This window comes from Microcebus murinus, chromosome 10 (assembly GCF_040939455.1).
Source record: "Microcebus murinus isolate Inina chromosome 10, M.murinus_Inina_mat1.0, whole genome shotgun sequence".
Classification (NCBI taxonomy): domain Eukaryota; kingdom Metazoa; phylum Chordata; class Mammalia; order Primates; family Cheirogaleidae; genus Microcebus; species Microcebus murinus.
This window is the reverse complement of record NC_134113.1, coordinates 98,773,192-98,785,876: the sequence shown is the minus strand read 5'-3', so window position 1 is coordinate 98,785,876 and position 12,685 is coordinate 98,773,192. Positions and strand designations below refer to the sequence as shown.

At 47.2% G+C, this 12,685-nt stretch overlaps 1 protein-coding gene across 17 annotated transcripts in view; it reads right to left on the bottom strand.

Moving 5' to 3' along the window:
- The window catches only part of MICAL3 (microtubule associated monooxygenase, calponin and LIM domain containing 3), a 211,298-nt gene that overhangs the window by 184,933 nt on the left and 13,680 nt on the right, over window positions 1-12,685 (bottom strand). For 3 of the 17 annotated variants that reach the window (XM_076007776.1, XM_076007777.1, XM_076007778.1), the window contains exon 1: window positions 9,566-10,933. The exons of 1 other annotated variant lie outside the window; for it this stretch is intronic. The gene's annotated coding sequence lies outside the window, so the exon portion shown is untranslated. Of the gene's footprint in view, window positions 1-9,565; window positions 10,936-12,685 lie in introns of those variants that run through there. 13 more of the 17 variants (XM_076007779.1, XM_076007781.1, XM_076007780.1 and 10 more) reach the window with 11 other exon arrangements.

The window sequence follows — 12,685 nt, the reverse complement described above, 5'->3', positions numbered from 1 at the left end:
TAGCCAGGCTGGCCTCTTCGCTGCCCCTGAATGTATCCCGCTCACTCTCGGCTCTGAGCCCACCCCAGCTCACCCCAGCATGCCTCATCTCACCCAGACAATCCTAGCAATGATCTGAGAAACAGTCAAGTCACAGCTCCTGGTAGGCCCACGGAAGCCAGTATGGACTAGGGTTCAAGCCCCAGGCTCCTCCCACTTGTGCGCTGAGTGCCCTTGGACAAGATGCTTCTATCTTTCCAGCCTCACGTGTAAGGCAGGGCTGACACAGTACCACCTAACCTGCAGGGCTTACAATGCATATAGAGCACCTAAACTAGCACTTGGCCAAAGGTGACAGTTACCGTCCTTGCTTTCCCCAAACACCTAAATCACACTGTCCATGCCACTTTGGTATTTCATCATTTTTCTTCCCCCTAATTGTTGTATATATTAGTATTGGATCTTCTGAAGCAGATAGGTTTGTCATGATCAGAGACAGGTCATACACGTCTATGAACCTGTCCCTGCCCTAATACCCAGTACAGTGCAAAATCTGGAGGCAAGGCCCAATAGACAAAAAATTAATTAATAAGTTACTTCAGGAAGTTCAAAGAATAGCTTAAAATAAAACAATGTAAAGCATCAGGGGCTAACAAGACAAAGAGCAGGCATTTGTGGGCACTTCTATATTGATGAGAAAGGCAGATAGAGGAAGGGAGCAAGGGAGAGGAGTCAGCCCTGGGTGTGACTGACTAGGGGAAAAGGCCATGAGACAGGAGAAATCTCCCCCTTGGGGCTGGCACTGTTCACTCTCACCCATGTAAACGCTGCAAAGAAAGCTGCTTATGATGCACCGTATAGCCTGGACCCATGGGCTCCTCCCTGAATGAGAGGAAGTTGACAGCCTCAGTATTCCACTCCAGGTTTCCTAAGCACTGGTCAATATGGCACTGCTGACACCTGGGGTGCTCACTGCAGGATACCGTGTGCCTGGCAGGATAGTAAATGCTTCCAGCCATACAAGGTAAGTAGGACTGCTATGCCATTAAATGCACGGATGAGGAAGCTGAGTTCCAGGGAGGATGAGGAATATCCCCAAGGTCACACACTCTAGCAACTGGTGTAGACAGCATGGTCTGGTTCCAGAGTCCATGCTCTTAACACTACACATTTTGATTCCCTTAATCTGATTTAGCTCTGCCACTTACCAGCTGAGAGATCTCAGGCAAGTCATCTAACCTCACTGAGCCTCATGTTTCCCAACCTGTTGTTAGTAAGCACCATATACCTAACTTTGTAAGATTGTTATAAGGAGTAAAGTAGATCATACCATAAAGTATATTTACAAAGCAGACTCCTGATAAGTCAGTGCCCTCCCCACCTTTCCCATATCCCAATACAACTGAGGTTTTTAGCCAAATGACCTCCTTTAAGATCGGGAAACAACCTACATGCCATTCTGGATTTTCCTGCCTACTGCCTATGCCTAAGCACTTGGACTTCATAAAAGCTTACAAAAATAGCCTGAAGACAAGCATGAAAGGAAAGCAACTGCACATGGAACTGAGTGAGGCAGCACAGACAGAGATGGTCCAGACGGCTCCCAGCGTGCAAATGAATACTGTATGAGCAAAGGCTGGGCCAGCCAGGCCCTGCCAGAATGTGCCAGGACTGACAGCCCATGACAGCACCTAGTTCTGCATGCCGTACCAACAGGCCCAGACGACAGACCTTGGGAAACTGCAAAGGCAGAGGCAGTAGCATCTGTGCCTCTGAGGCTGCATGTGTTTGTGTTGTAGGGGTACAAGGACAGGCAGTCACTCCCACCAATAGTGACAGATCAGGCTGCCTGAAAACGTTATATATAAAGAAGTAAAATTTTACATTCCTGGAGAACGAATTCTGTTGCAAAATTCCTTCACTGTGAAGTATTCAATTTAAAGCTAAGAAATACAGATATATACTATTTTATGTGGGGGGTAAATCCACATTTCCATAAATTGTTTGCTTAAAGCATAAGGAATACCTTTGAGCTGATAAACATTTCTCTGGGATCATTGGTTATGGACAGAGAGAACTTTTCATTAACTGCATGTAAAAGTGTCCTAAATATTACTACCAAACTGAGTCAACTCAATTAACATAGCAGAAAGTAGAGGTCAGAAGATGTTTAACTAATTTCCAGGAGATATAAGTAATTTCTATTTGAATGGACCTGATCAAAGTGATCCAAAAGTCTTGGAAAATAAAGATTAAAACTCAAACAAAAACTGTATCCCACTAAGCACATCCAGCAGTAAGAAGTCCTGTTAAGCCTTTTTACACACTACATCAGCTTCCAAATATAGCATATGACAAAGAAATACTTAAGGAAGATGGAAGAATGGGAGGGTACTACTAGGCTGGCCAATACCACCACAAGGCTCTGACTGGCTCCAAGGCCATGATAGGCACAGTATCATAGTCCTAGAGTTACAAAGGAGCCCTGGAGGCAACATGGTCAAGTTAATGCCCAAAGCATCAAGGAGGCGCCTCCACGCCCAGTACCGCTCCCACCACTGCAGCAACACTTGGGAAAGGGCATGGCTCGCCGTAAGAAGGGCTGCCCCGTCCATGGGAGCACCTGTACCTCTTGGTGAGCCTGGCTGGCCAAGCAAGGACAATCACACCACACCCAACTAATTCACAGTGGTGATGGGACTAAGGGCAGCCCGGAAGGAGAGGTGGCCCCAGCCTTTCTCGCAAGGAAGGCACAGGGCTGGTGCTCAGGGAGGAGCTGCAAGAGCCTGTTTGCAAAACACAAACATTCCAGAGACAATGGCCACAGAGGGTAGGTAAATTCTAGAAATTCTCAAACTGCAAGAGATAAAAAAAAAAAAACCAGAGGCAAAGAGTATTGTGCTAGTTAGTATAAATCTGCTTACCACTCCATGCATGCGGCTCCCTGGCCAGTCAAGTCATTTATCACAACATGCTATAGGTTACTGCAAGTGTCTCCCTCCCCTAGAAATATGTGCTCTCTTGTAGGCGGATGCTGTCTTATTATCTGGCACTTACACATGGTAGGTGCTCAATAAACATGTGCTGAAAAAAGTGCATGTGTGTAACCTACTAAAGCCCTTCAAAGCTCTTCAGTTCCAAATCTCCTGGCTCCCATGGGCTTTTCTGTGCCCCACCCTCCCTGCTAGGGCCAGGCATACAGTGTTTATGAATATTTCTCTCATCTCATGCTGCCTTTTTCTCCCCCATTCCTCTTCCTTTGCTCCCTCAACATTCCATCTCACAGCAAGGTGATTAAATGCACTGGATTTGGAGTCACCCAGCCACGCCGCATCTCACTGCGTCCTTAACCTTGCTAGAACTGTTTCCCTTTTGTAAAAAGGGGATAACAGCACCTACCTAACAACTAGAAATGATGTGTGCACAGAAAACCCTTGGCACAGTGTCTGAGTGATAACTATATGGCTATTCTATGTAACCATCCACAGGACCCACTTGTCTAAAGGTACTTAAAATACCAAACGCAGAAAATTGACTTTTTTCCCTACCTCTACAAGGCTGGTTTTGAGAAAAGCCTATGTTTTGGACACAAATTGACACAAGTCCACATCACTAATTAAAATGCTTCCTTTTTCCTTTTTCCCAAGGAAATTATTTCCCAAGGAAATAATGACTCTGACCAGTCATAGCCAAACTAGGCAAAAGGTTCTGTTCCAAAAGTTAATTTGTCAAGCATCCAGTGGTTAGGATGTTAGGACTCCCAGACTACCTCATTCTTTTTAAAAAGTCATCAATAAATAAAGTAGTTTAGATAGGGTGATGATGGATTTGCTTGAGTTTTACATTTTAGGAACCAGAAGGAAGAGAAGGATTGCCTCACCTTTTCTGGGAGCAGGGCTATACTCAACACTCTTTGTGCATCCCATGGCACAGCCCCCAGGTCCCTGAAGACACTGATACTGCCCTAAGTGCCCTTTGGGAAACCCACCTGGGCCTGTGCTCTCTTCCTAGTACTTCAGAATTACCTCCTGACTCTGCCCCTGAAAAATACGCCAGGAATATCTGAGGGAGTATGCCAGTTAGCCTAAATGCACCTCTCCTGGAGCACTGCAGATCTGTAACTCAAGAGTGAAAAGGAGACAGATGTGAAAGAGGAAGGGGAGACCCCCCCAGGAAGGAGATAACCCTGCCAGGAGTCTCTGCCCAAGACAGCTGCCCTCAACTGGTCCGTGACGGCACACATCCGAAACCACATGCCTTTGAAAGTCTGAATCCTGACCACTTTCTTTAGCCCTCTGTGCCTCGGCAGCCTCGTATGTAAAGCTAGGAGCACAGCAGTACCCACCCTGACTGGCTGTGTGAGGACTGAATGCGTTGAGACACACACACACACACACACACACACACACACACACACGCAGGACAGCACCCGGCACAGCTGAAGGTCTCCAAGCCTCCACTGCTGCCATCGCTCTCAGCATCAGTGCTGCTTTCCCACTCCTGTCCCTTGTCCATCCACAGCCCAGTGCTCGATCACCACAAGGCAGCTTTGGTGGTAGAGGCAGGACAGGAGGGGGCAGGCAGGGAGGAGTATTGGCTGGAACCTTAGTAAGCTGATTTTCTGTAGGGCAGGGACAGTCCATGTTAAAGAAGGTCCATTATACCTGGGAGCTGCAGGTGCGAGGAGTGAGCACTCTGGAGCTTCTGCCCAATTGCCGTTCCTCCTCTCTTCCCGAGCATCCAACAATAGCATAGAGAAGGCCTCCTAGGACCCAAGCCTCCTCTAGACTTAAATCAGCAGGGGAGGGGAGAGGACAAGGCTGGGAGCAACTGAAGTTTTACTTCACCTTTATTTTTTCTTAAAGCAGTAAGGAAAAGTCAATATAAGCTACTAGTTACCCACTTGCCTGTGCTATTCCTCTCCTCCCAGAGTTAACCAGACTGAAACCTTTGCTGGATGTACAGTTAAACACCTCACGCAGGAAGCCGCCCCTGCCCCTGTCCCCCTCCCCCGCTAGATTTCACTCTCACATGACACACCATCCACTCCTGTGACAGACACTGAGCTGGGCACTGCAAAGGGATGCACGGCTTAGCAGAGCCCAAAAAGGCTATTGTCCTGCCCAATGAACTTACTACTTAGCAGAAGCTCCTGCCCTTCCTCTTCTACATTTCACCAAGGTACAAACCAACAGTCCTATTTCTTCTCTCTGCTTCAATCTAATGATCACTTTCTTTTTTTTTTTTTTAAAGATATGGCACAATTTTCTCTCCTCTATGAAACTCCAACTCACCAATGACAAAAAGTCAATGAAATATAGGGTTTGGGGTGATAGTTTCCTGGTCATCCCTTCCAGCTTTCTGATAACAATGCCTTTATACCTAGAGATGGCTAAATAAATCCCACCTGCAAGAAAACAGCAACTGGTGAACAACATCTCTGTGCTCCACGGGGCAGTGATGTTGTTGGATGCAGGGATGTTGTTCTATCCACTGGGATATCCCAAGCACCTGAGTGAATGATATTTCCCACCACCCACCCCAACCAATTCCATGGGATCAGAGTTGAATTCTGAAAAGTGCGACGAAAGATGACAGAAGAGGTAGCTGGAGGGAAGGGGAAGTCCACAGAGAGTTTAGGTAAATTTCCAAACAACATTCCTACTGTTCCTACAATGCACTGCATTATTTGTGAAAGCTAAAGACCAAAAAGGAATCAGAGTTTCAACTTTGTCATCTACAATAGAAACTGAGAGTCTTATCTGCTGCACAGATTTTAGCACAAGTGTTGTGCCTCCGGTTTTACAATTTCAACCAGCAGCTTAAGTAAAAAAGCCTGGGCACTAAAGATGCCCTCTGGGTTAGATTACCAGAAATTTCCTTTGTTCACAAACCACTTCAACTCTCTCTGTCCCTAATCTCCCCATGTGGTCTTATTAAATACTTCGTATTCTCCAAATGTAGATGTTTTTCAGCTCTGATTATTTTTTCTAAAGTAATGACACTCCCACCTGCTAGAGGAATGCTTCTGGTAAAGGAAAAGACCTGAGCGTGAAAACTGTACTGCAATGAAGAATAAGCCCTCATCTAACCACAGACACCTATGAGACCCAGGGAGGCAGCAGCGGCAGGTATTAGGGGCTCTGAGGTCTGCCCATTAGTCACCACTAAAGCATTGCAGATAGGAGCATGCACACACTCTGGAATCAGAAAGCCCAGGACTGAGCCCCAGCCTTGCTTTCAGTCAAGGCTTTGTCACTTACTGTTATTCCCTTGACCTGGGATCTCACCAAACCCTGTAAAATTGAGGATAAGTCCTACCTTGAATACCGTTGTAAGGAATAATTGAAGTAATGAATATAATGCACCAAGTGCAGGCTCCCACAGATAAGCATTCAATAAATGTTAACTATCCTTAGCTATCTAGTAATCAGAAAAGCACAATGGCCTTTCACTTCTTTAAGTCCTTTGGCTTCCAAAAAAAAGTGTGGCAGGCTTTTTTCTCCAAAGGTATCAATGAAATGTAATATAAGAAGGAAGACCCAGTTCAAGTTCCAGCACAGGGACAACTCACTTACAATTTAAAGCAAATCATATCACCTCCATTTCATCTATAAAATGAGAATAATATACCATACTAAACTCTCATGACCTCAGAGACAAGAATCAATGAGTTAACAGGTGATAAAAAGCTTTCACTTCCTCAAAGAAAAAGCAATAAGTAAATCCAGAGGATTATTAAAATGCCAAACCCAGTATTACAGGACATAAATAAGCCAATAATGGTCCTTACTTTTTGAAGAACATTAGGTTTGATGGCCTTTTAATCTGCTCACATGGAGCCTGCTACAAGCAGGAGGAGGGAAACGACTGCTGATCAGACAACCCTGTTTAGAGGCAGGGCCCATCAAAGCCAAGACCCTATCCCTATGCACTGGTCAGGCCTTGACCATCCTGAGCCACTTCTAAGATGCCAGTACCAGAAGAAATCAGGTAATGCTTCTAGTTCCACCTAGACATGTCAAACCAACAACTAAAATCCTCACCTGCTGCAGGACTATTCAACAGACCCAGGAAAAGGTCAATCCTTACTATCTGCTCTCCTGTACTGAGTGGTATAAGACCTCTTCCAGGGCACACACCATCCTTTCTTTAAAAATGCAACACATGAGCCAATCTTTCCTTATTTTTATTTCTAAGTCCATGGTGTTTCATTTTTTTTTTTTTTAGACAGAGTCTCACTTTCTTACCCAGGCTAGAGTGAGTGCCATGGTGTCAGCCTAGCTCACAGCAACCTCAAACTCCGGGGCTCAAACAATCCTCCTGCCTCAGCCAAAGTAGCTGGGACTACAGGCATGCGCCACTATGCCTGGCTAATTTTTTTATATATATATATTAGTTGGCCAATTAATTTCTTTCTATATATAGTAGAGAAGGGGTCTCGCTCTTGCTCAGGTTGGTTTCGAACTCCTGAGCTCAAATAATCCGCCTGCCTCGGCCTCCCAGAGAGCTAGGATTACAGGCATGAGCCACCGCGCCTGGCCCAAGGTGTTTCATTTTTAACCTACCATTAGGATGTCCAGAGAGCAGGAAGTTGGAGAAGGAGGAGTGAGGGCAGCTAATCCTTCTAATTTATAGATGGTGCATGCAATCAAAACTGCATCCAATTTCATTATCCCCAGGTGTCTCAAACCCAAGGAGGAATAGAAAAATTTACTTATGCTTACTGAACATCTACCATGTGGCAAGCACTGTGCTAAGTACTTTACACACATTCTTTCCAAAGCCCATTTTCTCTCCCACACCTAGTAACCACCACAAAATAACCACCACTGAATGGGGGTCATCCCAAATGGGTGGGCGGGGGACACAATCTGTAGTCTAGACACTTCGAAATGTTAGCATTGTGAACAAAAAAGAGCCTTGGCTGAGGAACCAGGTCCAAGTTTTGAAACATTCTTTATAAGAGGAACACCCAAATCATGTCTTTACTATAATTCTGAAATTAATTCATGCTATTTAATACACTATTAAAAAGATTAAGAACGTTTACAACCTGGAGCAAAAGAAAAACTCACTGTAGGGCTAAAACAATCTGGGCCAAATTTCTGACCTGAGTAGCACATTTAATAATCAAGTATGCAATTTATTACAAATGTGAAGAATGTGGCAAAAAAGTAAAAAAAAAAAAAAAAAAAAAAAAAGTATGCAATTTATAATATTCTCTTAAAGGCCCTTCAGAGATGTTCTCACAGGAGAAGGCAACCACAACAATGAACTGGCATCTGTGTGGCCAGGTAATGAGAAGGGGAAGCTTTCCTGCCGGCTACAGCGATTTATAGTAAGACTTCGGTCTCACCATAAATCTCAACTCATTCTCCCCCTAAGGTACCTAAATTATTGTCTATGTAGCAAACTGTCAGATGGGACCCAATGAACATTGGTGTCCTGATATTTAAATGCGATTCTCTCCATCACACACACACACACAAACCCAGAAACAAAAACACCGCCTACAGTTCATCTACATTTCTCTGCATTAACCCATTTCATGCAAACTACAATTAACGTCTGCATTAAACCTCAACATGAAAAGAATATGAATGTGGTTTTGCATTCTTGGAAATACTTTGTCTGCATTCAGACCCAGGAGAAAAATCAGCCAAGATATAGGTCCACGTCCCTCACTGGGATGAGGTACAGAGGCCCTGCCTGGGGTGTCTGGCAGACCCCTTCCTCCCAGCAAACACTTGTGAAAGAGCTGATGCCAGAAACCCGCAACGCTGAGGCCTTTCGCTACATCGGGCTTTCTGCTAACACCAGGCAAGCCCCGAACCTCTGTAGGGCTTCAAGGTGATTTTCAAACCTAATTTCAGCGTACAGAGACCTCCAACAGCGCTACCACCTTGTAAGGCAGCGAAGGGAGGGGGCGGCCCTTAGGTAAGTGCAGTGCGTGGCTGCCATCACCTCACCCACACACCTCCGCCACCAAAAACTAAAAAAGCATTTCAGGGCTCCCTCGGGGCCACCTGCCATAACGGCGCAGCAGCCCTCACTCACGGCGCACCCCAGGCTCCACACCGGGCCACCAGGACCCGGCTTCCCAGGGCCCGGGCTCGGGCAGCAGGACGGACCTCGGACCCCGGTCCAGCCGAGCCGTCTCCGCCCCGCCCCAGAAGCCTCCCGTCCCCTGAGCCTCCCGTCCGCTCCGACCCCTACGAGGAGCCGGAGCCCCCTCGGCTGCCCCGGCGCCGGCCTGCCTGGGAACTCGGGGACCCGCCCGCCGTTCCCAGCCGCACGTCCAAGCCCCAGGGTCAAGGACAGGGCCGAGAGGGCCGCGCGCCCGGAGGGGCTTGCTCGCGCCGCGCCCGCCAGCGAGCGGGCTGGAAGCGGCCGCCAGAAGGAGGCGCCAGGTGCTCACCGCCGCCGAGCGCGAGGGCTTCACCCACATGTTGGCGCGGCGGCCGCCGGCTCCGCAGCCGCCCGTGGAGGCCAGCCGGGCCCGGAGCCCCGCGCTCGGGGCGCGGGCGGGATGCGGCTCCTCAGGGGCGGTTGGGCCGCCACGAACCCGAAGCCCCGTCCTCACCTCCGCCTCATGCTGTTGCGTCCCGTCGGCTCTGGCGTCCCGTGGCCGCCCCGGGCCGCCCCGCCCTGCTCCGGGACCCGCAGCCCCAGCCCGCAGGGTCAGGGTCGGGCGCGGGCAACGGCAGCAGCGGCGGCAGGAGCAGCGGCGCCGCCGCCGGTGGCTGGGCGGGCACATGGAAGGGCGGGGGCTGCGGCCCTCCAGGCCCGACCACGGGACCCCAGCCTCGGGGGCGGGCGATCTCAGTGCGCCTCTGCGACCGGCACGTGGATCCCGTCCTCAGGGCCCCAGTTGCTACGTGCAGGCTCAGATTTTCCAGAATCTCATGGATCATATGCATAACCTAAAGAAATAAGCTGTCGCCACGCCCCTCCTCCTCTGCGGCCCCCGCACGGTCCATATGGTACAGTCCACAGGGCGCCGCCTGTACCGGAGAGGGAGGAGTTGATTGGTTGGGAGTGAGGAAAGGGGGGGCGAGAAGCCGCACGAAATGGCCAATGGGAAAACACGGTGGGCATAGCAAAGCCTGCCAGATGGAGAGAAGAGAGGAGGCGTTTAAAGGGGACTTGCTTATTGTGGTGTAGCCGCCACAAAACAAAACTAGGACTTTCTTCCTGACCCTATCCAGATGGGAAACAAAGAGATTAAGGGAACTTCAAATTTTTGGAGGAAGGAGCTAAAAGAAAATATAGAGAGAATTGAACCAGATATATCTGCATGACCTTGAGTGGGTAATGCCAACTCTTAGCCTCGGCTTCCTCATCTAGTCCAATGAGGATATTGGACTACAGTTGATCTCCAATGGCTCTTCTCATATTTTGTGATCCTACCATCTTTGCATGGGATTACCAATATTTACATATCTTCTTCAATTGGGGGCATGAACCACCACCTTAAAGAACTTTGGTTGAAAGTAGAGTCTGACACCAAATCCTTTGTAGTGACAGTATCAACCCCACTTTTTGTAAAGGCAAATTCAACATTCTTTCTGGGTCCCTCATCTCTTGAAGAAGAGCATTCTTCTTAGATGTAGAGACTTACTCCCTCCCCAGTATCTCAAAATTTCTACTCAACCAACAGACACGCTCTTTCCCTTCCTCCTCATAATCAAAGCTTCTATTAATAATTCATTGGCCTGTTGAACTGTTCAGCATTCCTGTGTTCAGCAACAAATCCCACTGGTCACCCCTCATTAGAGCCACTGAAGTGCTTGACCCTGTTTGAAGTCTGTAACATGCCCTTCAGCTATGCATGACCAATTGTGCTTTCAGGCACACTACATGTCAAATTTAAGACTGTCCAAACACTCCTGGAGAGCCTAGTCTCTATTTCAGAGCTTCACACAGGACAGCTAGGCTTACATTTTGGCTACCAAGCTTCAGACAAACTCCACCTTCTTCATTTCAGAATCTTCCCACCTCCCCATATCTGGTCACCCCACCTCCACTCAACCTGCTTGCACCTTGTATCAGGTGTTTGGGACACCCTTTCTAATAGCTCCACTCCCAAGTTGGAAGATGAGAAAACTCATCTTCCAACTATAATCCAAAGAGTTCCAGAAAGTCCAGTTCCTCCATGAAGCCTTCCCAGATTACCAGAAGCTGCCAGCTTACAGACCTCCCATTTCTACAATGTCTGCCCCACCATAACCCCAATTTTCCATGCTTTCTGTCAACATATACATTTCTTATTGACATATTTCCCTGTCTCACTGGGACACAGCAGCAGCTTACATTTATTAAGGGCTTACTGTGTGCTAGGTACTATTGGGAAATGCTTTGCATGCATTATTTCATTTCACCCTCATGTCAACTCTGTGGAGTTCCATTATCATTCTAAGGCTTACAAAAGCTGATTTGCCTGAGTGCAAACAGAGGTCTCACTCTAGTGCCCACCCTCGTAACCCCACAATGCAATACTATCTCCAATTTCTTGAGAATCTACTGCATTCCATACAAAAGACAATGTCATACACTTACATTATGTTTTACGTTTATTTCTATATCTGTAATATCATTTCAGCTTCAAAACAATCATGTGAGGAGAGGTAATAGTCATTTGTTTACAGACGAGGAAGGAAACTACAGCTCAGAGAGGATGACCAGTTTGGCTAAGGGAACAAGCTGGTAAATCATAGTGCCTGGTTTTCCAAGTTGTACATTCTTTCCACTGCAATCTCTGCTGGCTGAGTTAATGCAACCTTTTTACATGTAACAACCAGAGAACAATTATAAGCAACAAGGAAACAAATACAAAATAGCAAAAGCTATGCCTTGGCATTCAGGGAGTGTGGCACAAGAAGTGCTTACAATGGGGCAGAAAGCAAGTCAAGGAAGACTTCTGAAGAGTGAGAAGCACTGTGGACTTCTTTTTCGTGGTTTGTTGTTTATATGCTTTCAATGAGATTGTGCCTTTGACATATCTGGCAAATTCAATAGCAAAGGGCCACAAAAACTGCTCCCCCACAGCCTGGAATGCTTGGAGCTAGAGTCAGCCCCATGTCCATGAAAAAGGGGCTTCTGTGTGCAGCATTGCTGTCAACCAGTTGGGGGAAGTTCTCAATATGCCTGGTCCACTGGCAGTTGTAACACAGCCCTGAAAATATAGGCTGGGCTAATGATTTCATTCTTTTTAAAATGTGGACATCCTCACAGGGGTGGACATGCTAGCAAAATTGTGTGGAAGCAGCAAACATTTAATATTGATTAAGAAGACTGAACGGGGTAATTCCGAAGCCAATACTTCTGAGTTGCTCTTTGCCTCGCCTAGCCTTAGGCAATCCATCCAGTTAGTTCTCACTCCATAGCTCTTCTGTCTCTTCTCATCCCCAGAGAGCTCTAAAATGTCTCTGTTTATCTGACTGCTTTATTTATGCATTCAAACATTTATTGAGCACTCACTACGAGCAAAGAGCTGTCAGGTTGTGTGGGGTTCTCCTGATGGATTACACATGAAAGGTGTACCTAACAAGTGGATCAGGTGATAAATATCAGACCCACATCAGTAAGGAATGAATCAGCCTGAGCACCTCAGAAAGTGCATGACAGGATCCCATCTTCTGTGAAATGTACAAGCTCATGTTGGAATGTCCTGTCCCCTAATAGGAGAGTGAGCATTAGGTTG